Source organism: Dendrobates tinctorius, unplaced genomic scaffold (assembly GCF_039654945.1).
Source record: "Dendrobates tinctorius isolate UK_male_01 unplaced genomic scaffold, ASM3965494v1 ptg000127l, whole genome shotgun sequence".
Lineage (NCBI taxonomy): Eukaryota > Metazoa > Chordata > Amphibia > Anura > Dendrobatidae > Dendrobates > Dendrobates tinctorius.
The window spans coordinates 16,275,001-16,299,647 of NW_027361795.1; the positions used below are offsets into that span (position 1 = coordinate 16,275,001).

Genomic DNA, 24,647 nt, shown 5'->3' on the forward strand with positions numbered 1-24,647 from the left:
AGATATAGAGATAGATATAGAGATAGAGCGATAGATAGCGAGAGATATAGAGATAGATAGATACAGAGAAAAGATATAGAGATAGATAACGGATAGATAAATAGATAGATAGGTATAGAGATAGATAGATATAGATATTAGATGGAGATACAGTGGGAAAAAAAAGTATTTAGTCAGTCAGCAATAGTGCAAGTTCCACCACTTAAAAAGATGAGAGGCGTCTGTAATTTACATCATAGGTAGACCTCAACTATGGGAGACAAACTGAGAAAAAAAAATCCAGAAAATCACATTGTCTGTTTTTTTTTCATTTTATTTGCATATTATGGTGGAAAATAAGTATTTGGTCAGAAACAAGCAATCAAGATTTCTGGCTCTCACAGACCTGTAACTTCTTCTTTAAGAGTCTCCTCTTTCCTCCACTCATTACCTGTAGTAATGGCACCTCTTTAAACTTGTTATCAGTATAAAAAGACACCTGTGCACACCCTCAAACAGTCTGACTCCAAACTCCACTATGGTGAAGACCAAAGAGCTGTCAAAGGACACCAGAAACAAAATTGTAGCCCTGCACCAGGCTGGGAAGACTGAATCTGCAATAGCCAACCAGCTTGGAGTGAAGAAATCAACTGTGGGAGCAATAATTAGAAAATGGAAGACATACAAGACCACTGATAATCTCCCTCGATCTGGTGCTCCACGCAAAATCCCACCCCGTGGGGTCAGAATGATCACAAGAACGGTGAGCAAAAATCCCAGAACCACGCGGGGGGACCTAGTGAATGAACTGCAGAGAGCTGGGACCAATGTAACAAGGCCTACCATAAGTAACACACTACGCCACCATGGACTCAGATCCTGCAGTGCCAGACGTGTCCCACTGCTTAAGCCTGTACATGTCCGGGCCCGTCTGATGTTTGCTAGAGAGCATTTGGATGATCCAGAGGAGTTTTGGGAGAATGTCCTATGGTCTGATGAAACCAAACTGGAACTGTTTGGTAGAAACACAACTTGTCGTGTTTGGAGGAAAAAGAATACTGAGTTGCATCCATCAAACACCATACCTACTGTAAAGCATGGTGGTGGAAACATCATGCTTTGGGGCTGTTTCTCTGCAAAGGGGCCAGGACGACTGATCCGGGTACATGAAAGAATGAATGGGGCCATGTATCGTGAGATTTTGAATGCAAACCTCCTTCCATCAGCAAGGGCATTGAAGATGAAACGTGGCTGGGTCTTTCAACATGACAATGATCCAAAGCACACCACCAGGGCAACGAAGGAGTGGCTTCGTAAGAAGCATTTCAAGGTCCTGGAGTGGCCTAGCCAGTCTCCAGATCTCAACCCTATAGAAAACCTTTGGAGGGAGTTGAAAGTCCGTGTTGCCAAGCGAAAAGCCAAAAACATCACTGCTCTAGAGGAGATCTGCATGGAGGAATGGGCCAACATACCAACAACAGTGTGTGGCAACCTTGTGAAGACTTACAGAAAACGTTTGACCTCTGTCATTGCCAACAAAGGATATATCACAAAGTATTGAGATGAAATTTTGTTTCTGACCAAATACTTATTTTCCACCATAATATGCAAATAAAATGAAAAAAAAAACAGACAATGTGATTTTCTGGATTTTTTTTTCTCAGTTTGTCTCCCATAGTTGAGGTCTACCTATGATGTAAATTACAGACGCCTCTCATCTTTTTAAGTGGTGGAACTTGCACTATTGCTGACTGACTAAATACTTTTTTTCCCCACTGTATATATATAGATAAAGATAGATAGATATAGATGGTAGCCAGATAGATAAAAAATATAGAGATAATAGATATAGAGATAGATAGAGTAAGACAGATAGATATAGAGATAGATAGACATAATAGATAGATATAGAGATATATATAGAAAGATATAGAGATAGATAGATAGATATAGAGATAGATGTAGAGATAGAAAGATAGATATAAAGATAGAGCGATAGATAGAGATAGATATAGAAATAGATAGATATAGATAGAGATAGATATAGATAGATATAGATAATAGATAGAGATAGAAAGATAGATAGATATAAGAGAGATAGAGAGAGAGATATATAGAGATAGATAGATAGATAGATAGATAGAGAGACAGATAGAGAGAGCGAGAGAGATATAAAAAAAAAAAAAACACAATACTCACCTCTCCTCCTCGCTCTCACGCTGATTCTGGCAGCCGGCTTCAGTGTCAGGAGCTGCCCCCTCTGCCAGACACACAGCGGGTGCGCGATGTAGTGACGTCATCGCGCACTGGCTGTGAGCCAGGAGCAGAGAGGACTGAGGGCGGCGCCGGCCCTGATTTACAGCTGTAGTCTGCAGAGCAGCTTACTGGGCTTGGGGCGGGGCCTCTGGGGGTGTGGAGACCTGAAATGATATTCAATATTCACTGCTTCGCAGTGAATATTAATTTCTCTTTAGCAGTGGCGACAGGGGCTCCTGCCTCCTGACACCCGCTGCTGCTCTGCTGGCAGGGGCCCCCATAGCAGCTGCATGGTGTGTGACACACCACTGGCTGGGGGCCCCTGGAGCAGCGGGGGCCCTAGGCAACTGCTGGCCCTGTATGCCTGCAGGTGCCAGGGCCCACCAGATGCCAGGGCCCACCGGAGAATCCACCGGTTTTCCGGTGGGCCAGTCCGACGCTGCAGGTAGTTGAGTTCAAGAAAGTGAAGGCCTGATGGTCTCGGAAGCCTCCTGCTATAGGCAACACCCATGAAGGAGACCCAACCAGGAGTCTACACATTTACAAAAATTAGTGACAGACACCAAATAAGTGGCAGTAATTGCAATAAAGTAGAATTAGTATAGCAGGGACTGACACCTCTTTCACTACAGCCAACCCAGCAGATGTCGACTTTAATGGGCAAGATGGTGGAATCACTGTTCTGTATCCCTCTGAAAGCCTGGAAGGGGCATAACTAGGTGGCCTACCAAATCCCTACTTGGACAAGTGGCATCAGATGAAAACTGCGACCCAAATAAGTACAAAAAGGTGGCACCAGGTGCTACTCCATGGCTGACCTACAAAATGTGGCAGGTGACCCCATACAGTGGGTAAGCTGCTACGGCCCAAAAGAGAAGTGAAAAATGCAGGCACTGTAGGGACTCTGGAACCACGGTTGCAGTTTAAACCAGCTGAGGAACAGAAAAGCACTGGTAGGTGCAGGCTGGACTGGCTGATAGACAGAAGATTGCAGAAAGGTATGAACAGATGAGCACAGACAGGTAAGAGCAGACAGGTACAGGGTAGACAAGCAGACAGGCGGACCTGGGAACCTGACAACTAGCAAGCATAGTTCTCGGTCCCACAACTGAACCTTGGATTACACCGACACATAGGGGGAGAGATGAGGAGGTGGTATGTGAGTGGGAGACACTGAATGTCCTGTCTGTTAGGTATGAGGAGATCAAACAAAGGGCCAAGTCTGTAACGTCAGACAGATCAGAAAGTCTGTATTAAGAGGGAATGGTCCACTGTGTCAAAGACAGATTACTGATCCACGAGAAGGAGGAGTACAAACTCTTGTCGCTTTCATTTGGTGGTTAGTGTGTCGTTGTTGACTTTAGTCAGGGCAGTTTCAGTGGAATGGTGCGATTCGAAGTCAGATTGTAAGCGGTCAAAGAGGGAGCAAGAGGAGAGGTGGGAGGACAGTTCAAAATGGATGTATTGTTCCAGTAGTTTGGAGGCATAGGGGAGAAATGATATGAAGCAATAGGTAGACACAGAGGATGGGTCATGGGTGGGCTTTTTGGATGTGATCGAGGTATGTTTCAATCCGGATGGAAGACACCAGTTGTTAGTGACAGGTTGAAGAGATGGGTTATGCTTGTGATGAAAATTGTGGTAAAGTTTGGAATGAGGTGGGACTTTATTGTGTCAAGTTCACAGGTGGTGAGGCAAAGTATTCAGCTGAGATGGGAGGAGAGGGATGAGAATTGGTGGATGCATAAAAGAATTGAAAATACTGAATAGCTGTTTGTTTTGCTGCAGTCAGAATTTGCACAGCATTTTTACAACTTCTGTTACTGGACGGGCAACTCCGCTCCTTTTCTTTGGCAGCCAAACAGCGATACGCTTTGTAGATGAGGGCTAGAAAGAACATGTGCACCAGTAGATGGTAAGCGCAGCACCAAGTGGCCTCTGCACCTCTTCCTCCATCTTAACATCACACAAAGTACAGTCCTCAGTGGTGGCATCCCAATTAACCCCCCCATCACAACTCTCCACGTGCCCAATTGACTGTTGGAAACCACAGGTGGCTGATTCTGCAGATCTCTTCACACATTGTATGCCATGGGCATAGGAAGTGCTTTTATGGCCAGTGTGAACATACTTTTACATCATGCATGTCATTCAAGTCTACTTCAGTTCAGTTTTTTTTGTTTTTCTTCAGCATTTTTGTATTCAGTACAAATAGGGTGTGGCCTCCTTTCTATTGAGCTGTGTAGTTTACTTATAGTCCCTCTGAAGTTGGGTGTCCGTTTGGGACCCAGAGACTCTGCAATTATTCACACTAGGTAAGTTTTAACCGTTAGTGTAGTTACTGTCTCAAATGGGTACACCTTGCCGTGGTGGGACAGCTTTATACTTTTTTGATCAAAATAGTGTTTACCAAGTAGCCTATGTTATTTAATGCACTTACTTTTTTACTTATTTATTTTCATTAGGGTATATACACACATTGTTTTTTCCTTTGGTTTAGGTGGCTGATTCTGCAGATCTCATAGGAAGTGTATTCTAAAGATTCATAGAGTCAATAGGAGGAATTCATCTGCACCGATGGCCAATTTTTTTCTCACTTTGATCCATGGCCGGACAAAGTTTTGTGCAAGCATAAACCAAATCCTCATCAACAGACTATAACCTCATTAGGTGAAGGTGATCCATTTGTGATGAGACTTAGATATTCGAGGTGCCCGCAGACTGTACTGTGCTGTCAAGGCAGGAAGAGGAGGAGGGTGACTCTCAAGGTGAGGAGTGGGAGACTGTTCTCTCACTCCTCACCTTGAGAGTCACCCTCCTCCTCTTCCTGCCTTGACAGCACTGAGGATGACGATGAGGTAGTTAATCACACTTGATGTAATCCCAGAGGCATGCAGCGGAGTAGCTCAGCAGAGGAGGAGGAGGAAGACGAGGAGGTTGCACAGACACAGCGTTATGCAACCACAAGAACCAATGCATCCTGAGGCCCAACTCTGGCAGTGGACAGCAGCGTTTGCGATTCTGCAGTTGGCTACCTTGAGTCTTTGCTTCAGACCGGCAAAAATCTAAAAAATCATGTTATCTGTCAACTTTTGTTAAAAACAGCCTAGTACAGTAAAAAAAGAAATAACTTCAGTACTTCATGCATGACATGCGCTAATCTGGGAATGTCATTGTGCTAAAATGCAGACTAGCGGGTCTCACCAACCACAGTCCACCCCATCAACTGTATCTTCTGATTCTTCCTCCTCCCTCACCGTGGCAGGTGTTGTTACACAGATCTCTGACTGAAGAACCACCACTTGTTTACCCCCTACAGTTGGGGTGATAGAGAGGGTGTCAGCTGATATGGAATTGGACATGCCTGCTGTTTTTGACTGATCTTACATACCAAGCACACCCCATCTTTCTCAATCCACCTTAACATCCCTGCCTGCTCCTCTCTCACAGTCCAGCAGCTTGTCGTGTTCATCCTACACCACCCTGTGTCGGCACAGCAGCAAACTCTCCTTTGTGCAGTTGTGCTCACTTAAAAGATTCTTTACTCCTACACATGGCAAAGTTAACAGCTTGAATTTCACCATCTTCAATCTACTAATAATAACCTTTATTTATACATCACAAACACATTCTGCATAGCTTTACGAGTCAGCGGTTCATATAAAACAGTCAAAAGTTACCAAGTTTAAGATAATCAAACAATTAAAGCAAAAGTAATGATGACCCTGCTCTTCAGAGCATACAATCTGCATTAAGTGGGGGTGACATCAATTACAGGTGCTTAATTACAATGATGGTACAACCATCTTGAGGAAATGGGGGGTAGATAAAGGCTGCATGAGTCTTTTGGGTTTGGTTGAGTTTGATGTTGAATTATGTTCAGAGAAGTAGAGAATAAGCTATATATATATATATATATATATATATATATATATATAAATATATATATGTTTAGGGAATGTGATAGGCTGCCCTAAACAGATGCTTTTAGGGAGCACCTAAAAATGTCTAAGTTGTGGTTATACTCCTAACTTCATGGGGGACAGAGGGTAAGAGATGAGTCATCTAGGTAGGAGATTGAACTGAACCAGGCAAAGTCCACATCAGGGGTGTTACCATCTTTGGGTATCTCAGAGTTTGACAGTTGTGAAAGGCCATGAGAATTGGCTAGAGATAGAAGCTGGGTGTCATGACAAAGGACAGGGTTTTTTCCTCCCGTCCTGGTCAGGTGGGGGTTAACTTTGTTTAACCTCTCTTTGGTTCAGGGAGGGCTATTTAGGTCTGCTTCTGGCCTGGTTCTGTGTCAGTGATACTTCTGCTTTCCCGTCTTGAGTTGCTTACCCTGGTTATCATTTTCATACCGTTGTGCTTCTTTGTGCAAGTGTATGTTTGTGTATGACCCGGCTAAGACTCTGTTTCTCCTTCTGTCTCTTGATTCGGTACTGCTTTGTATTCCTAGGTTCTAACTCCCGGCTCTGTCCCTGACCACTCTCTGTCTTGCCCTTTGGACCCCTGCTCCCATCTGGCTACCGACTTCGGCTTGTCCCCCACCATCCTTCTGTCTCGTCCCTGGCTACTGCTCGTATTCCGGCTTCTGCCCTCGGCTTGCCTGAGTACATGCTCGGCTCTTGTCCACCTGTCGGCTCTCGTCTATTCACAGAGCTTGACTCTGTCCCCCTTCAGGCGCCTCCCCAACTGTCACTTGATTTACCAGGTCCTGCTCCACGCATCTCGTGCACTGCAGTGTCCGTGCGCTCCCTGACTGTCCTGCGTCTCACGTGCAGCGACTGCTAGAAAGACACACAGTGTTTGTATGTCTTTACACTGGGATGCAGTTGGGTAGGTGAAGCTGTTGAAGTCTCCCTGGATAAGGGTTGTCAATTCTGAGAACATGAAGTTTGGCCACAAAGCATAAAAGTAGTCAAGGAAGTGGGAAGGTAAGCCTGGGGGCCGTTATTTGACGGCTACTCTAAGCGAGAAGGGATGGAACACACTGATGGTTTGAACCTCAAAAGAAGAATGGTGTCTAATCCACCTGCATTTATTTATTGGGTTAAAAACAGGATTCTTGTTGACAGCGAGGAGTGTAGGGTTATCGTGGAGTTAGCATTGATCATACAGCGGGGTATACGCATATTCCATGTGTTGTAATCTGGATGTGAATAAGCCATATGCTCACTAATACTTTTCTGAAAACTAATTATTGTGAACAGCCTGTGGCCTCCTCGGATGATTCGTCACTAGTGTTGAGCATTCCGATACTGCAATATCGGGTATCTGCCGATATTCGCTGTATCGGTGTTCCAATACTTTTAGAATATCGAATACCAGAATCGGAAGTTCCCATAATGCAATGAGCCATTTTATTCAGCCAATAAGGAATCCTAAGAAGTATGGGCACATCCTGTTATGCATATTAGGCATGTTAACTAATGACATGGCTGTGATTGGCTGCGAGCAGACAACCCAGCTGCTCCTCCCCCAGACACACGCTGAACAGTGATCTATGGAGAGTGAAACTAGTGAGGGAGGAGGAAACAACCAGTTCTCATTTCAATGCCAGAGCACACCCCCTCGGATGTTTATCTTAGAAGCAAGAGATGATATCTTGGAAACCGTGCAGACTAGCCACAGAAGGTAAATTACTTATTGTCAGCATTCTGCAGCCCAGATATGCACTGAGATTATGTGAAAAGCCCGGACAACCCGTTTAACATAGTCAATATCTTTGTAACTCTGAACGTCTTAAAAAAAAAATTAATTCCTGCTATTCCATTTGATTGGGCTAAACCTCTATGCCTTTAATGTCTCCTCCACCTCCCCCAATACATTCTACATTATTCTTAGTTGTTTTCCTTCATGTAGAATTAACCTACAAGGAAAGTAAGGGTTTTTTTTTCATTCCGATATTTGTGTCCCATTGACTTGCATTGGTTTCAGGTATCGGAATCGGAGATATCCGATATTTTTGGGGTATCGGTCCGATCCAATCCGATCCGATATTTCCCGATATCGGAAGTTATTGCTCAACACTATTCATCGCCCAATCGTGTCATTGTCTGGACGATAACGGCCAGCTGAGAGCTATTCGCTACTAACATCACAGCGTTTGTTTCTGTAATACTCATGGCCTGTGATCTCTGTAATTACTGCATGGCCACTCCAATCTGTTGGCCACGGAAATGCAGCCTTTCCGCCTTATGGATACAGACGGTTTCCGAAAGCTGATGGCAGTCGCAGTCTCCCCAATACCAGTTGCCCAGTCATCATTACTTCTCTAGTTATTTCCTCTGGTCTTCTAAAACTATATTTTTCTGTTGAATACTAGAGATGTGAGCAACATGCTACCGAAAAGATCTAATGAAAGTAAAAACAAAAATACTTTTGTTTAGATTTTATTTTACCATAGGGTCCACAGTTAAGAGCACACAAGTACCTTGCTGTATATATGGAATAGTTAACAGTTGAAACTTTTTTATTTTTTCATCTACATAAGTAGAAATAAAAATAAACCGACAGTGCCCTAAGCTCAGCAGCTAAACTCTGCCTTGAGGTGTCTGTCTATGAATTATAGAAAACAAAAGATGCATCCCCCTCTTGCATTTTTAATGAACATTGTCTTCCCTCAAATAGCTCATTATATAATTAAGTCTGATTGTTATTAGTGTGTTCAATAACTGATTGTTAGAAAGGGGTAGGTGCCCAATGAACCGCTCCTGCCTGAAGCTAGAACTAAAGAGGGTGTTCATAATTAAGCTTGCAATTAATTTTAGCAAGTCATGTGTACAGATGTCTTTATTATAAGTTCACTTTCAAGGTCAAAGAGCAGCATTGGAGCTCAAAAAAAATCATCATTGAAAATTCTTATTTTTTTCAATTTAAGCTTAAATATAATTCATAAATGATAATAGATGAAGAAAAATGTGTTTTATTCCATTATATGCTGTAAGCAATATCATGTGTCAATTATACTTATTTTTGATCTGCTGCAAGCTGCTGACTAATTCTCAATATAGGGCAATTTATTTACCTAAAAGAAACGATGACAGATAAAATATAAAAATGAAATATTATAATTTATATTGTTATTTAGGATTTTTCTGCAACAGTATTACTATATCCAGCCTATAAAAATATGCCCTAAAGTTAATTACTTCCTTGAAATTCTAGAAATGTGTTAATGTGATGAAAATGACATTCATTTCTCACACACATTTAAAATCCTTTGCAAATAACATTACAGCACTACATAATACCCTGCTCACATTCGTTTTCACAGGATATGCAGCCTTGCAGAGATTGTTATGTGAAATGGTGACATTAGGAACACAGTATTCTGTAAGTATAAGGCAAAATCATTTCACACTACTCACTGTGATTGTTGGCTTTCAGTCACAATGTTTTGCTGTCTAGACTATTTTCCATTGAGGAGGAACAGCAGTAAAACCTTCTGTTCTGCTTGCATTTTTTTTTTGCTCTGCATCCTGACAGCAGTGATGGAACTGTCATGGTTTACTGGTCACAGTATCCAAATCAGGCACATGCTATCTACAGTGTAGTTTTGGTCTTTTTATATTTAGATTCTATGTAGAGGATCCAAAGTAATAAAAATAAATAAAATGTAATAGAATTTTTCAAATGGTTGGCAAAACTGGTGTAAAAATGTCAAAGGTCGCAACTTTTTGAACTACTGTATTTTTCACAATAACTTATGACTTTTAGTATTGGAAAATTGTAGAAAAATGCTTCATGCATCAGTTCCTTGGACCTTTAGGCTATGTGCACACGTGCGGAATTGCCGCGGAATTTTCTGCAGCATTTCCGCAACTCCCTGCTGCGGAAAATACACATGTGGAATTCCCACGAAGAACTAGCGTTTTGCAAGCGTAATTAGCTTGCAGAATGCTAGCGTTTTCCAAGCGATCCGTAGCATCGCTTGAAAAACTGATTGACACTGTTTGACAAGTGTGACCAACATTTTACTATTGATGCTGCCTATGCTGCATCAGTAGTAAATGATATAATGTTAAAAATAATAATAAAAAAAAAAAATCGTGATATTCTCACCTTCCGGCAGCCCCCGCAGCCTTCCTGATCCTCGCGATGCTACCGGCAAGTCGTCCCATTCACGCGAGATCGCTACATCATCACAGGTCATTGTCGAAAGGCATTGCTGGGAACGGGAGTTGCCGGAAGCATCGCTGAGGCCCGAGAAGGCTGTGGGGTCCGCCGGAAGGTGAGAAAATCACAATTTTTTTATTTTAATTCTTTTTTTAACAGGGACATGTACCCAGGGCCTGGAGGAGAGTCTCCTCTCCTCCAGACCCTGGGTACCATCCTCACATTTTCCGCTTACTTTGCACATGGTGGGCACAGCCACATGTGGAAAGTAAGCGGATCAATGCATTCCTATGTGTGCGGAATCCCCACAATCCCGCACAAAGAATGAGCATGCTGTGTATTTTTCCGCGATGCGATTCCGCCGCGGAAAAATGCGCAGCATTAGCACAGCATGTGCGGAATGCCATTGAATTCTATGGGTTGCTTTTTGTATGCGTTTTCGCAGCAAAATTGCTTAAAATCAGCAACGTGTGCACATAGACTTATATCGCTCTATGCAGATCTCACATGAGCATGCTCAAGCACTTTGAAATTTTACAAATCGTTAAAAGGTTGAAGCATGACTACGCTAGATGAAAGATGCTTGAGCGGAGCTCTCCTGCCAATGATCACCAGAAAGCCCATTAATCTAGAGCCATACTAAAAATTCATGGAGAGGGCGGTTGCTTGGTATATTATTGCACAATGAAGACTTGTATGCAGCGCTGGTCACACTATGGCAATGCACACCATGCAAGTTAACAGCCTATTAGTTAGGCCCTTCTATTACATCAGGCGGGCTGCCCAGCGCTATCAAAATACATCCCATGTGAACAGACACCACAGTTTACAAGACCAAATGGGCCCGTAGTTTCTGGCAGAAAGTTTACCTCCAGTCATAGAAGTGTGATCTGACAGGAGTACAGGAGTAGTACTTTCATCAGCTTATGCCTGCTGTCTGCTGTCATTGATATCAGCGAGAACAGACACCGGCTGATGGGAGCATTCATCAGCCTGCGCTATAAATAAGCTAAAAAAATATTGTGAGTTCCCCAGCGTCAGTTTTGCCTGGCTGGTTTTCAAAATTACAGGGGAACCCATGCCATTTTTTTTAAATGTATCTATTTATAGTGGAAAAGACAGCTAATTAATACTGCCATCAGTGGTACCTGCTGTCACTGTTATCAACAAGAGCTGTTGTAGGCTGATGGGCATAGTAGTCCCATCAGCTGATGCCTGTGAACGTAGGTAAAATTTTTACCTCCCATCACAGCTAAGGGCTCACGCTGTCATCTGACAGCATGGTAACCGCAGCTATCTGACCGGTGGTAATGCTCATATTGCCAATCAGAGGCAGTGTTTGCTTTGTCATGTAGATGACAGCGTGGCAAATGGATGTTTGAGACCCTTATTCATTTGAATGGGGGTCTGTGTTTGAGCTTGGGTACTGTTCTGGTACCCAAACTGAACTTTTTTAAACTGTTCAGAGGAACCCACCTGACCTGAACATCCAGTGGTTTGCCCATTACTACTCGCAAGCTTACAATCTATGAATAAGTCATATTCCATAGAGGTGGCCTTTCTGGATGAGTGGGCGGAAAAAAGCCTTTACTTACATCCACAAAATGTAAGGCTTGTTTTGAGTTTGCCAAAAGACATGTGGAAGACTTTCCAAATATATGGAGGAAGATGCTGTGATCAGATGAGATCAAAATGGAACTTTTTGATCACCAAGATAAACGCTATGTCTTGCATGAAACTAACACAGCTCATCACCCCAAGAACACCATCCCAACAGTGATTTGAGACTGGCCTGGAGGTTTACCTTCTAACAAGACAATGACCCAAAGCACACTGCTAGAGCAACACTTGAGTTGTTTAAGGGGAAATGTTTAAGTGTTTTGGAATGGCCTAGTCAAAGCCCAGACTGTAATTCAATTGAGAATCTGTGGTCAGACTTGAATATTGCCGTGTTCACCAGAGGAAACCATCTAACCTGAAAGAACTGGAGTAGTTTTGCCTTGAGGAATGGGCAAACGTTCCAGTGCCAAGTTGTGAAAACCCAGAAACTGTAGGAGAGATCAGCGCAAATAGGGTCTTATCCGAGAAAATACAGTAAGCTTTACGCTCAGAGTAAACTCACGGTGTAACAATTATATGGGTATTATGGAATCTGATTGCATGGGATAATATGACACTGAGACCAAAGTTGATGCAAATAAGTATATTTAACAAGTGTAGCAAAACTAACAGGGCACTTCCTGCATGATGCAAGTAAAGCAAAACTAAGGCTGGTTTCACATTTGCGTCTTTGAACACAGCGTTTCATCCGCATGCGTACAGTTTACATATCTTTCACATGTGGATGCAGGTGTGGCACCCCTGAGGGTTCAGTCGCCACAGAGGTACTGCACCTCCTCCTGAGGTGTAGTATCCCACTCTCCAGGTGAGATGGTAACACCTGACCAGCCTCCAACTCCTGCATCCCACACAACATGGGAGTGTAGCAAAGCACCTTTGGTGGCTCCCTGCTTGGAACATGAAGAGTGCTGGGAGGTGGGTGGAGCTTAGGCTGCACAAGTGAGCGGGAGAATATTAGGACTAGGTCAGTCTGTGAGAGAAGCTCCCCTGAGAGGGATGGAGTGAAGGAGGTGCTGCAGCAGACTTCAGTGACCTGATGCTGCTGGAACGGGAAAGAGAAATAGAAAGCCTGATTCTCCAGAAGGAAGAAAGATTAGTGCAGAACGTAAGGAGAAGAAGAGAACTAAGGACGAGGGTCAGAGTGGAGCCCTTCCTCAAGTTCTAAGAGCATGGCCGGGGTCCGGTCCCCAAGGTTGTATGGATACTGATGGTCCTGCAGCAGACACCAGAGGAATAGAAGTTGTCACCACTTTATTCCCACCTAAGATTTGGGGGCACAACAGCAACGTGAGTGAGCCGGGACTTGATAGCAAGGAGTCCCCGAAGCAGGCTACAGCTGTCTGCCGTAGAGTTCTAAGTAACATTAAGAAGGAGGAACTTGGGTTTAGCACACAGTTACAAGTACTTCAGTATAAGCGCTAGTGTGGAGACATTCAGAACAGGCACACGAAAGGGAGAGCTGGAGAGGTTAATTCCATCTGCCTGGGAGTTGGCTGAGCCCCTGATCTGGAGACCGCAGCATTGAAGCGGGCACCTGTCTGTGGCAAGAACGTGAGTAAAAGAACTGGAACTACATTCATCTGTCTCCTTGCCTTCTTCCTGCGCCAACCCACTCAGCACTGCTACATCTCTGTGCCTAACCCTGCACCATCTACTTCTCCTCACTATCTCCTCATTTGCCAACCTCATCTACTCTGCCCTGGGACTACAGCCCTACCTGTGGGGGGCTACAACATCAATGCTGCCCCACATCATCAGCCCAGAGAAGCAACCCTTCAGCGCTGGTCGAACTGACCAGAAACCATAGGTGGCGTCACAAATCATCTCAATGACTTTATCCCTATCACTCAACCCCTTTTACATGGACGCCGAGGGCCACGGACACCGGGTCACCGCAGCTGTGACACTTCCCTCTGAGATACCGACCTGGTACCAAGTACCCCACGGCCCTAGCAGGCGATCCACAGGGACATGCGTTTGCATGCGTTCGCTTGCGGATGCTTACGTGTGCGGCGGGGCGCAGCTAACGCAACATGTTGCATTTTTTGAGGCATCAAATTTCCTTGGCAATACGCATGAGGACACTTGAGGAAGTAGTGCGTCAAAACAATGCATTGCATTCTATGGGAACGCATAGATACGCAAGGACATGAGTATGATTGCGTTTGCGTACGCATGCGTATTTATGAGTAAACATGTCCAGGAACTGGTTTAAGCCACCCCCCAAAGAAAGATGTATAAAAAGAGGGTGTGGGCACTGGAAGTCCAGTACTCTCAAGCCTCTGGAAGAGATTGCAAGCAATCGGATTCTGTGAAGACTCAGAAATTTACAAAATGTGAGTATACAATCCTTATGTCTGCCTGTCTGTTTTTCTCACTGCAGTCTGTAATCATTTCTGTCTCTCTTTCTAGCCATGTCCTGCAGTGCAGAGCAGACCTCACACAGTGGACAGGAGACTGAAGCGAGTACATTTGCTACTGATTGGTAAGCATTCACTGTCACTATTTACACATGTGGCATAATCATGTTTTTTCTTTACAGAACACTGCATGTGCAGACAAGCAGGAGCAGCAGACTCAGGCCCAAGTTCCAGTCAGGGGCGTACATAGAAATCATGGAGCCACATAGCAAAAGTCTGAATGGGCCCCCCCCAAAAAAAAAAAAAAGAAAAAAAAATCAACAGGTGCTCTGAACTCCAGGCATGCATGTTATAGGTCAAACAATTAATTTTATAGCCAGTCTTTGATTTTTTTTCTCATTCGAGTAAAAGAAAAAGTAAAACACTTGCATCCAATTTGATATATTCCTTGTAAAAGTCAAAATGGAAGGAGCTCATATATACTGCACAGGGGCCCAAGTACTGTCCAGGAGCCCATATATACTGCACAGGGGCCCAAATACTGGCGAGGAACTCATATATACTGCACAGGGGCCCAAATACTGTCCAGGAGCCCATATATACTGCATAGGGGCCCAAATACTGTCCAGGAGCCCATATATACTGCACAGGGGCCCAAATACTGTCCAGGAGCCCATATATACTGCATAGGGGCCCAAATACTGTCCAGGAGCCCATATATACTGCACAGGGGCCCAAGTACTGTCCTGATTCCCATATGCACCGCACAGGGGTCCAAATATTGTCCAGGAACTCATATATACTGCACAGGGGCCCAAATACTGTCCAGGAACTCATATATAGTGCACAGGGGCCCAAATGCTGTCCAGGAGCCCATATATACTGCACAAGGGCCCAAATACTGTCCAGGAACTCATATATAGAGCACTAAAATGATTTTCAATCTGGCTTAAAAATAATCCCACTCAGTAACACATCCTTCTTTGTAACCAGTATGTGCTGCTGAGAGCAATAATAATCTATGCACACAAAACAATCTATTGTAAAAGTAAAGTGCCAGGCTGCCAGCAGACGCTGAATATCGCACACAGGACGCTGTATATTGCACACAGGACACTGTATATAACACACAAGACGCTGTATATCGCACACAGGACGCTGTACATCGCACACAGGATGCTGTATATCACACACAGGACGCTGTATATCGCACACAGGACGCCGCTGAATATCGTACACAGGACGCTGTATATCACACACAGGACTCTGTATATCACACACAGGATGCTGTATATCACACACAGGACGCTGTATATCGCACACAGGACGCTGTATATCGCACACAGGACGCTGTATATCGCACACAGGATGCTGTATATCACACACAGGACGCTGTATATCGCACACAGGACGCTGTATATCGCACACAGGATGCTGTATATCACACACAGGACGCTGTATATCACACACAGGATGCTGTATATCACACACAGGACGCTGTATATCACACACAGGATGCTGTATATCACACACAGGATGCTGTATATCACACACAGGATGCTGTATATCACACACAGGACGCTGTATATCACATACAGGACGCAGTATATCACACACAGGATGCTGTATATCGCACACAGGACGCTGTATATTGCACACAGGACACTGTATATAACACACAGGACGCTGTATATCACACACAGGACGCTGTATATCGCACACAGGACGCTGTATATCGCACACAGTACGCTGTATATCACACACAGGACGCTGTATATCACACACAGGACGCTGTATATCACACACAGGATGCTGTATATCACACACAGGACGCTATATATCGCACACAGGACGCTGTATATCGCACACAGGACCCTGTATATCGCACACAGGATGCTGTATATCACACACAGGATGCTGTATATCACACACAGGACGCTGTATATCGCACACAGGACGCTGTATATCGCACACAGGACGCTGTATATCACACACAGGACGCTGTATATCACACGCAGGATGCTGTATATCACACACACTGGATGCTGTATATCACACACAGGATGCTGTACATCACACACAGGATGCTGTATATCACACACAGGACACTGTATATCAAACACAGGATGCTGTATATAGCACACAGGACGCTGTATATCACACACAGGACGCTGTATATCACACACAGGATGCTGTATATCACACACAGGATGCTGTACATCACACACAGGACACTGTATATCACACACAGGATGCTGTATATCACACACAGGACACTGTATGTCACACACAGGATGCTGTATATCACACACAGGACACTGTATATCACACACAGGATGCTGTATATAGCACACAGGACGCTGTATATCACACACAGGATGCTGTATATCACACACAGGATGCTGTATATCGCACACAGGATGCTGTATATTACACACAGGATGCTGTATATAGCACACAGGATGCTGTATATCGCACAGAGGATGCTGTATATCACACACAGGACGCTGTATATCACACACAGGATGCTGTATATCACACACAGGACGCTGTATATCACACACAGGATGCTGTATATCACACACAGGATGCTGTATATCACACACAGGATGCTGTATATAGCACACAGGATGCTGTATTTCACATACAGGATGCTGTATATCACACACAGGATGCTGTATATAGCACAAAGGATGCTGTATTTCACACACAGGATGCTGTATATCACACACAGGATGCTGTATATCACACACAGGACGCTGTATATCACACACAGGATGCTGTATATCACACACAGGATGCTGTGTATCACAAACAGGACGCTGTATATTGCACACAGGACGCTGTATATCACACACAGGACGCTGTATTTCACACACAGGACGCAGTGTATCACACACAGGATGCTGTATATCACACACAGGATGCTGTATATAGCACACAGGACGCTGTATATCACACACAGGACGCTGTATATTGCACACAGGATGCTGTATATTGCACACAGGACGCTGTATATCACACACAGGATGCTGTGTATCACACACAGGACGCTGTGTATCACACACAGGATGCTGTATATCACACACAGGATGCTGTATATAGCACACAGGACGCTGTATATCACACACAGGATGCTGTACATAGCACACAGGATGCTGTATATCACACACAGGACTCTGTATATCACACACAGGATGCTTTATATCACACACAGGATGCTGTATATCACACACAGGATGCTGTATATCACACACAGGATGCTGTATATAGCACACAGGACGCTGTATATCGCACACAGGATGCTGTATATCACACACAGGACGCTGTATATCACACATGATGCTGTATATCACACAGGATGCTGTATATCGCACACATGACACTGTATATAGCACACAGGATGCTGTATATCACACACAGGACGCTGTATATCACACACAGGATGCTGTATATCGCACACATGACGCTGTATATAGCACACAGGACGCTGTATATCACACACAGGATGCTGTATATCACACACAGGATGCTGTATATCACACACAGGATGCTGTATATCACACACAGGATGCTTTATATCACACACAGGATGCTGTATATCACACACAGGATGCTTTATATCACACACAGGACACTGTATATCGCACACAGGACGCTGTATATCGCCTACAGGATGCTGTATATTACACACAGGATGCTGTATATAGCACACAGGATGCTGTATATCGCACAGAGGATGCTGTATATCACACACAGGACGCTGTATATCACACACAGGATGCTGTATATCACACACAGGATGCTGTATATCACACAGGATGCTGTATTTCACACACAGGATGCTGTATATAGCACACAGGATGCTGTATTTCACACACAGGATGCTGTATATCACACACAGGACGCTGTATATCACACACAGGATGCTGTATATCACACACAGGACGCTGTATATCACATACAGGACGCTGTATATCACACACAGGATGCTGTATATCACACACAGGACGCTGTATATCACACACAGGATGCTGTATATTGCTCACAGGACGCTGTATATCACACACAGGACGCTGTATATCACACACAGGACGCAGTGTATCACACACAGGATGCTGTATATCACACACAGGATGCTGTATATAGCACACAGGACGCTGTATATCACACACAGGATGCTGTATATGGCACACAGGACGCTGTATATCGCACACAGGATGCTGTATATTACACACAGGATGCTGTATATAGCACACAGGACGCTGTATATCGCACACAGGACGCTGTATATCACACACAGGACGCTGTATATCGCACACAGGACGCTGTATATCACACACAGGATGCTGTATATCACACACAGGATGCTGTATATCGCACACAGGATGCTGTATTTCACACACAGGATGCTGTATATCACACACAGGATGCTGTATATAGCACACAGGATGCTGTATTTCACACACAGGATGCTGTATATCACACACAGGACGCTGTATATCACACACAGGATGCTGTATATCACACACAGGACGATGTATATCACATACAGGACGCTGTATATCACACACAGGATGCTGTATATCACACACAGGATGCTGTATATCACACACAGGACGCTGTATATTGCACATAGGATGCTGTATATTGCACACAGGACGCTGTATTTCACACACAGGATGCTGTGTATCACACACAGGACGCTGTGTATCACACACAGGATGCTGTATATAGCACACAGGACGCTGTATATCACACACAGGATGCTGTACATAGCACACAGGATGCTGTATATCACACACAGGACTCTGTATATCACACACAGGATGCTTTATATCACACACAGGATGCTGTATATCACACACAGGATGCTGTATATCACACACAGGATGCTGTATATAGCACACAGGACGCTGTATATCGCACACAGGACGCTGTATATCACACACAGGACGCTGTATATCACATATGATGCTGTATATCACACAGGATGCTGTATATCGCACACATGACACTGTATATAGCACACAGGATGCTGTATATCACACACAGGACGCTGTATATTACACACAGGATGCTGTATATCGCACACATGACGCTGTATATAGCACACAGGACGCTGTATATCACACACAGGATGCTGTATATCACACACAGGATGCTGTATATCACACACAGGATGCTTTATATCACACACAGGATGCTGTATATCACACACAGGACGCTTTATATCACACACAGGATGCTGTATATCACACACAGGATGCTGTATATAGCACACAGGACGCGGTATATCGCACACAGGACGCTGTATATCACACACAGGACGCTGTATATCACACACAGGATGCTGTATATCACACACAGGACGCTATATATCGCACACAGGACGCTGTATATCACACACAGGACGCTGTATATCACACACAGGACGCTATATATCGCACACAGGACGCTGTATATCGCACACAGGACGCTGTATATCGCACACAGGATGCTGTATATCACACACCGGACGCTGTGTATTGCACACAGGATGCTGTATATCGCACACAGGAAGCTGTATATCACACACAGGATGCTGTATATCACACATGATGCTGTATATCATACAGGATGCTGTATATCGCACACATGACGCTGTATATAGCACACAGGATGCTGTATATCACAAACAGGACGCTGTATATCACACACAGGATGCTGTATATCGCACACATGACGCTGTATATAGCACACAGGACGCTGTATATCACACACAGGATGCTGTATATCACACACAGGATGCTGTATATCACACACAGGATGCTTTATATCACACACAGGATGCTGTATATCACACACAGGACGCTTTATATCACACACAGGACGCTGTATATCGCACACAGGACGCTGTATATCGCATACAGGATGCTGTATATTACACACAGGATGCTGTATATAGCACACAGGATGCTGTATATCGCACAGAGGATGCTGTATATCACACACAGGACGCTGTATATCACACACAGGATGCTGTATATCACACACAGGATGCTGTATATCACACAAGATGCTGTATTTCACACACAGGATGCTGTATATAGCACACAGGATGCTGTATTTCACACACAGGACGCTGTATATCACACACAGGATGCTGTATATCACACACAGGACGCTGTATATCACATACAGGACGCTGTATATCACACACAGGATGCTGTATATCACACACAGGACGCTGTATATCACACACAGGACGCTGTATATTGCACACAGGACGCTGTATATCACACACAGGACGCTGTATATCACACACAGGACGCAGTGTATCACACACAGGATGCTGTATATCACACACAGGATGCTGTATATAGCACACAGGACGCTGTATATCACACACAGGATGCTGTATATGGCACACAGGACGCTGTATATCGCACACAGGATGCTGTATATTACACACAGGATGCTGTATATAGCACACAGGACGCTGTATATCGCACACAGGATGCTGTATATCACACACAGGACGCTGTATATCGCACACAGGACGCTGTATATCACACACAGGACGCTGTATATCACACACAGGATGCTGTATATCGCACACAGGATGCTGTATTTCACACACAGGATGCTGTATATCACACACAGGATGCTGTATATAGCACACAGGATGCTGTATTTCACACACAGGATGCAGTATATCACACACAGGACGCTGTATATCACACACAGGATGCTGTATATCACACACAGGACGATGTATATCACATACAGGACGCTGTATATCACACACAGGATGCTGTATATCACACACAGGATGCTGTATATCACACACAGGACGCTGTATATTGCACATAGGATGCTGTATATTGCACACAGGACGCTGTATTTCACACACAGGATGCTGTGTATCACACACAGGACGCTGTGTATCACACACAGGATGCTGTATATCACACACAGGATGCTGTACATAGCACACAGGATGCTGTATATCACACACAGGACTCTGTATATCACACACAGGATGCTTTATATCACACACAGGATGCTGTATATCACACACAGGATGCTGTATATCACACACAGGATGCTGTATATAGCACACAGGACGCTGTATATCGCACACAGGACGCTGTATATCACACACAGGACGCTGTATATCACATATGATGCTGTATATCACACAGGATGCTGTATATCGCACACATGACACTGTATATAGCACACAGGATGCTGTATATCACACACAGGACGCTGTATATCACACACAGGATGCTGTATATCGCACACATGACGCTGTATATAGCACACAGGACGCTGTATATCACACACAGGATGCTGTATATCACACACAGGATGCTGTATATCACACACAGGATGCTTTATATCACACACAGGATGCTGTATATCACACACAGGACGCTTTATATCACACACAGGATGCTGTATATCACACACAGGATGCTGTATATAGCACACAGGACGCTGTATATCGCACACAGGACGCTGTATATCACACACAGGACGCTGTATATCACACACAGGATGCTGTATATCACACACAGGACGCTATATATCGCACACAGGACGCTGTATATCACACACAGGACGCTGTATATCACACACAGGATGCTGTATATCACACACAGGATGCTGTATATAGCACACAGGACGCTGTATATCGCACACAGGACGCTGTATATCACACACAGGACGCTGTATATCACACACAGGATGCTGTATATCACACACAGGACGCTATATATCGCACACAGGATGCTGTATATCACACACAGGACGCTGTATATCACACACAGGACGCTATATATCGCACACAGGACGCTGTATATCGCACAGAGGACGCTGTATATCGCACACAGGATGCTGTATATCACACACCGGACGCTGTGTATTGCACACAGGACGCTGTATATCGCACACAGGACGCTGTATATCACACACAGGACGCTGTATATCACACATGATGCTGTATATCACACAGGATGCTGTATATCGCACACATGACGCTGTATATAGCACACAGGATGCTGTATATCACACACAGGACGCTGTATATCACACACAGGATGCTGTATATCGCACACATGACGCTGTATATAGCACACAGGACGCTGTATATCACACACAGGATGCTGTATATCACACACAGGATGCTGTATATCGCACACATGACGCTGTATATAGCACACAGGACGCTGTATATCACACACAGGATGCTGTATATCACACACAGGATGCTGTATATCACACACAGGATGCTTTATATCACACACAGGATGCTGTATATCACACACAGGACGCTTTATATCACACAGAGGATGCTGTATATCACACACAGGATGCTGTATATAGCACACAGGACGCTGTATATCGCACACAGGACGCTGTATATCACACACAGGACGCTGTATATCACACACAGGATGCTGTATATCACACACAGGACGCTATATATCGCACACAGGACGCTGTATATCACACACAGGACGCTGTATATCACACACAGGATGCTATATATCGCACACAGGACGCTGTATATCGCACACAGGACGCTGTATATCGCAAACAGGATGCTGTATATCACACAACGGACGCTGTGTATTGCACACAGGACGCTGTATATCGCACCCAGGACGCTGTATATCACACACAGGACGCTGTATATCACACATGATGCTGTATATCACACAGGATGCTGTATATCGCACACATGACGCTGTATATAGCACACAGGATGCTGTATATCACACACAGGACGCTGTATATCACACACAGGATGCTGTATATCGCACACATGACGCTGTATATAGCACACAGGACGCTGTATATCACACACAGGATGCTGTATATCACACACAGGATGCTGTATATCACACACAGGATGCTTTATATCACACACAGGATGCTGTATATCACACACAGGACGCTTTATATCACACACAGGATGCTGTATATCACACACAGGATGCTGTATATAGCACACAGGACGCTGCATATCGCACACAGGACGCTGCATATCACACACAGGACGTTGTATATCACACACAGGATGCTGTATATCACACACAGGACGCTATATATCGCACACAGGATGCTGTATATCACACACAGGACGCTATATATCGCACACAGGACGCTGTATATCACACACAGGACGCTGTATATCACACACAGGACGCTGTATATCACACACAGGACGCTATATATCGCACACAGGAGGCTGTATATCGCACACAGGACGCTGTATATCGCACACAGGACGCTGTATATCGCACACAGGATGCTGTATATCACACACCGGACGCTGTGTATTGCACACAGGACGCTGTATATCGCACACAGGACGCTGTATATCGCACACAGGACGCTGTATATCGCACACAGGATGCTGTATATCGCACACAGCACAGTGAGGGGGCACATTTAACAAAAAAATCCACCCCCAGCCGGGCTCACCGAGTCTCCGTCTTGTGTGTGTCCCTGTCCCTGAGTAAGAGAGGCTCATGATGAATGTTTTCTGCTTCCTGCTTCCTGCAATGCATGCAGGCATGGCGTTCTTATGCAAATCCAACCAGAGACTTCAGCCAACTGCTGACCAGGAAACAAGGAAAGGAGAGCTTCAAGGGGCCCAACCAGGGGGGTATACAGCGGCCGTCGCTTACATTTAATTAAAGGAGCTAGTACTGTGTCTGCACAGCACAGCTGCCAAACCGCAGTGGCCGTCGTGGGCCCCCTCACCCAGGGCCCCAACACCTCTCAGGGCCCCATAGCAGCTGCGTGGTCTGCTACTATTGACAGTACGCCCCTGGTTCCAGTGGCAAGACAGCGTGTAAGTATTCTTGACTGTTTTTTAGTTATTCTTGACTGTTTTTGGGACTCTTGACTGTTTTTTGTTCCTGCTGTTTTATCTTTACAACATTAATGTCTTTCTTTCATTCCTAGGTTCCACAACGGGATGTAGACCTCCTCGTAACATTGGTGCGAGTTTCTCGCATCACACACGGTTGTGTGATTCCGGCCTAAAGTTCATTGTTTAACAATTTCTTTTTTTTCCCCTTTACAGTGAAGAAAGTCAGAACCCTTTGGCGTTCGATGAAGGATTGCTTCAATAATAATGAGACAGGAGATCCAAGTTCGCTGTGGTGCTGCTGCAAGGATCAGGAAATACAAGTACCACAGGATGCTGTCTTTCCTGAGGCCTGTCCTTGCTCAGCGAACGTAAGTATTTTTGTGTTGTATTCCATTGTGATGTATTCCCTAATCTCATTTTTTCTATTCCACAGGATATGT

The 24,647-nt window shown here is 44.5% G+C and overlaps 1 long non-coding RNA gene across 2 annotated transcripts in view; it reads right to left on the reverse strand.

Moving 5' to 3' along the window:
• LOC141047452 (uncharacterized) overlaps nucleotides 1-23,951 on the reverse strand; it is a 272,005-nt gene extending 248,054 nt beyond the window's left edge. For both annotated transcript variants that reach the window (XR_012219807.1, XR_012219808.1), the window contains exon 1: nucleotides 23,814-23,951. This is a non-coding gene — a long non-coding RNA (uncharacterized lncRNA). The remainder of the gene's footprint in view (nucleotides 1-23,813) is intronic.
• Between the last annotated feature and the right edge of the window lie 696 nt (nucleotides 23,952-24,647).